The sequence below is a fragment of the Microtus ochrogaster genome, chromosome 8 (assembly GCF_000317375.1).
Source record: "Microtus ochrogaster isolate Prairie Vole_2 chromosome 8, MicOch1.0, whole genome shotgun sequence".
NCBI lineage: Eukaryota > Metazoa > Chordata > Mammalia > Rodentia > Cricetidae > Microtus > Microtus ochrogaster.
The window spans coordinates 12,886,369-12,891,341 of NC_022015.1; positions in this window are offsets into that span (position 1 = coordinate 12,886,369).

A 4,973-nucleotide genomic window follows, 5' to 3' on the forward strand; every position below is an offset into this window, starting at 1 on the left:
CTTTTAATAAATAAATAAATAAATAAAAGATGGCCCAGCAAATGTCTCTTCTAGCTTCCAAAGTGCAGGATATGAGTGTATGAAAATTCACTCATTTACTCAGGACCCAAAGCACCTAAGGCTAATTTTACAACTGCCCTGCTGAGTCCTGGATTCTCCACTGTCAGAGAGCTCTGCCCTCCATACAAATGAAAGGAAGGAAATTATTTCAAACTTACTCTATGGAGTCAGCATTACTCTAATTGGAGAAAGAAACTCACACCCAAAGAAAACTGTACTCAAACAACCTCATGAAAAGGGAGACAAAATTCTCAACAGATTATTAGCAAATCAAATTCAATGACAAAATATCATTCACTCATGATCCAAGTGATACTGGTTTATAGTACTCATAAAGATACTGGTTTCTTTTTGAGTATCAAGTGATGAGTGATGGAAATTTGTAAAAAGACATAAAAAATTTCTAAACTTTTAATCAAGAACACAAAGCAATTATTCACTGGTCACAAATGAACAACACAAATAACATTAAATTTTTCTTAGAACCCACTATTTGCTCATCTTTTTGTTGTTGTTCCTATAAATGCTAAAAGGTGGAGATAAAATAGCAGATAATGAAGAGACACTTTTCCTACCAAGGACTTTACAGACATTGGGGAAATCCACTATTGTGCCCCAAGGATATCTACACATGATCAAATGAATACAATCACCTTAGCTTTCTTACACCTTTTACTAGACCACTCAAGGACAGATTATGTAGATACATAGGGCCACCTATATGTACTGCATACAGGCTCCTAAAGTTCTCCAGCATCACATCCCTGAACAATTTCTTCCAAACATAGTCCAGTTACCCCCTCTTTTTCTCGCTGAATTTCACAAGCATATCATTGAATATTACTGATTCTCGAAACACGAAGGTCCTTTTAAACCAGAGACCACTTCCAAAGGCATTACTAGAGAAGGGATTGATTTAGAAAGATCAGAATAGGAACTGGAATATATGAAGAATTGACTAGATAATGTTTGCACTTTAAATGATAAATACAAAATCATATATTAAGGGATAGCTTGATTCTGATATACTCAGTGATTGATGCAAAGGGACAAAGAATGTGATCCTTAGTGTAGATTTGCTCACACTTTGAGGACAATGTAATAAATTAAAATAATTGTGGAATAAAACAAAATCAGAAGACAAAGAATATACATATTCCAGACAGAAAGAATTCAAGGTATAGTTAAAGGGAATTCATAATAAAAAAGAGATTCTGCAAGACGATGCAGCAGTGCAGAACAGCTGTTTTTCTTAGACATACAGTCTTTATAAAAGTTACTGGCATGACAGCTCAGACTATGAATAAATATTTGTTAATGAATAAGTTTCTTGGCTCTCACCATGAATTAACCAGTCCCCCTCTCTCTCTCCAGTTCCTCAACTATGTTTTTATTAGTACAAACTTTGCAGTCTTGTCTTTCAGTGTTTGTGAATAAGTTGTCTACACTATTTTTTTTCTACTTCTCCATGTCCTTCTCTTTCTAGAATCTAATGTAACCTGGCTTCTGCCTCCATTAGAAATGAATTGGCAGTACCTCAGCTTACTACTCCAGTAATTTAAAGCGTCTCTCTACCAAGTGTCCCCTTCCTTCGTCCTCCTTAACATAGCATATTTTCCTCTCTATCTTATGTCCATTCCTTACCATAGCCTTTGAGGTTTCTTCTGCTCCTCTATAAATAAGTAACATTGCTCAGGATTCTGCCCTCAGGGTCCTTTCACTTCTAATTCTAAATATTGAATGATTAGTATCTATAGCTTTAATTTTGATCTACATTTTACAGAGAATAGTTACACAAAGAACATATTAAGACTAAAAGAGTATTTCCCAAACTCTATCCCTGTCTAAAACAGGTTCAATGCCTAAGAGAAAGTAAAAAATGCATGCTGTTGGGTGAAAATATGCTCAACAAAAACTCAAAGACAAAAATGTATATTCTTTTAAGAAACAACTTGGTGACACATTTCCATTAAAGAGTAGGATCCTAACTCACTTGGAACTTGTGTGTTTGTGGCTTAGTTTCCATATGCTCTTCCTTGGTGTTTCCCTTCTGGAGGAAAGAGTCCTTGCAGGACATATCTGAGGAAGATGAAGGAAAAATCTCAGAGAGACAGATTTTTGCCCTGGGGAAACTTTTACTAAAAAAGTAGTATTTTAAAATGTTATTCATTAGAATTATCTAAAGAAATTTGTAAAAATAATATTAGGCCTAGTGATTAGAATTCCCAAGGGTAAGGAATAGGTCTTATAGTTTTAAAATTCTAAAAGTGAGGCTGAGATTCTATCAAAGAATACCACCTACTTATTGGCTTTCAGATAACATGCCAAAGTGGTTATAGAGGGTTCAAGAAAATAACTTTGATTTCATCATAACTGAAATCTAACTAAGGCTTAACACTTCAGGCTGCAATTCTACCTGTACCTAAAAATGTTGCATCCAACCAGCCACCTCCTCAGACATTCGGGGCGGGAATTCTACTGTGTGGTTCAACTTGCTCCATGACTATTATACACAGATTTAAGGTCACCTTGAACTTCAAACACTTGTAGAACATAAAAATTTAGAGGTTATCAAAAGCTTTTTTTTTTTTAGCAAGATGTATATCCCAGGTTCATTATTTTTCAGTTCCTCCAAGACTCAAAAGCTATACCAGTGAACTACAGATGCTAGGCTACAGACTAATACTGGTCTCTGACAAAATCATCCTTGATTTAGGGATTCAGGGAAAATAAGTAATATAGTCAGTGTGCTATAATTTTACTTATTTAAAAGACTATTTCAATGTTAAAATGTCTTTTCTCTTGTATGGATTTTTAAAATCCTATTCCTTGAAAATATAGTTGTCTAATCTACATCATCCTGCCCCCTATTTTTTAAACTTTTAATGATCTTAGTGTTTGTGAATTATGCATAGACTTCTACTGTACTACTGGACTCAAAGAAAACTGAAATTACTTTATCTTTTAAAAACACTTCTTCATTTCTCAGCAACATGTTTTCTAAATGCTGCAAAAAGGATTGAGGTCTCATTTTTGTCAGGGCTGTAGTACCTTTTAGCGCCCAAGCTGTTCAGTCTCATATTCTCTATGCAAGTCAATATAGTGTTGGTTTTGCTTTTTTGGAAATACATTCAGTGTCTTGAAAAATTACCAACATCTGTATTCTGATATCCCCCCTTATTGCTCTCCCTGAACACAGTTTTCTCATCTTAATTCTCCTTCCTATGTTAACCTTTACAATTGTGTTCCTATTTGGTTCAAAGTACCCATGTCCTTTCTCAAGTTATTTGTGAAATATTCGATCTTTGTCATCATCTAAGTCACCTCTAAGCAGCCCAAGGGCTGTTATTTTGAAAGCTTTGATATATTCGCACATTCTTATTCCCATTTCTGCACAATAATATCTCATGTCAAATAATTTTAGTTTGTTCTTTAGCTATTCCATTGCTGTTGTTGAAATGCACCAGGCTATTAACAATTTTTTTGTGAACACAAATTTGCTGACCACCCCTCTGTATGTGAAACATACAAATTACTGCCCAAGTGAGCCCAGTCTAGTGTGAATGTTCACACTAGAACATTCACATTGCCAATGAAAATTTATTTCTTTCTACTTCAATTTTTTTTATAGTATTATAGTATACCTTTCAAAACCGTCAGGCAAAGTGACAAGACGGCTATATAATTGTATCTAGTAATCACGATCAACCGGTCTACTCCATCGCTTTCTGTTTAGAATTATACTGCTATGAGAATAAAATGTATGTAGCAAGTTCGTTTGAAACTACATCCTCCTATCTTTTAGATATTTGCTTCCTTTCTCCTCTCTCTCTCTCTCTCTCTCTCTCTCTCTCTCTCTCTCTCTCTCTCTCTCCATTTTGTAAAATCAAGGGCTTACCCCTTGCTGCCCTTCTTCTAGCATCAGAAGAAGGTAAATTCTTCCTGCTGGAAGGGTTTTCTACTCCTAGTTAACCAAGTATTTCAACCGCACCCTCTCTGGGGGTCATCACATCATTGCTGCTCCCAGGTTGCTGTGAGTTCACCAAGCTCGGGTTTTCTCTGGGAGGATGTCTAAGAGCTGTTCCAGTACCAGCAGCTATAGGTTCTGTTCCTTTGTTTGAACCTCTGGTCTCAGCCACTAAAGACAAAGACGGCAGGGATGGCTCAGGGCTTTGTGGAGGCCAGCCCTATATAAATCCAAGAAGTGACTGAACTTCTGACCAGATGCCTCAGAGTCACATCTGCCCATGGCAGTCATGCATCTCCAAGCTCTATATGCCCTTAGGACCTCACTTCGTCCACACAGAGCAAGGTTTTGAGATTTCATGACAGCCAGTTACTTGTTTAGAAACAGTATGGTTCACCATGATTCAAAACTGCCTTTCATTAGCATTCCAGGACATTTGAGGATGAGTATCTTTTTATTACATGGAGGATGATTTAAAAACAGGTCAATGAATTCTAGGAGCTCCAGACATGGGGCCAATATAAAGCTTCCCCAGAGACTGAAAATGTTTAAAATAAGACAGTATAAATAATCATCTTTAAATTACCTAGTAAAATAATACCATCTCTTTTATGTTTTGCTTAGAATAGGGAAACTATGTTTCCATTCACGTCATCTACCCCTTATAAAGACAAACACGGATGAACCAAATGGCAAAGGAGATCACTTCTTACAAATTAAAAACTTTTAAATTAATTGAAATTCTATACATTCTGAGCCAGCTGACAATTTGTTTTTGCTTAAAAACAAAGCAAAGCAAATCTTCAAACAGGAAGTTCAGGCTTAGGCTTCAGTCCACGTGCCTGAATACATTTCTGACATTCTTATTAAAGAACCCAGGATGTTCAGGCTCAGGCTTCAGTCCACGTGCCTGAATACATTTCTGACATTCTTATTAAAGAACCCA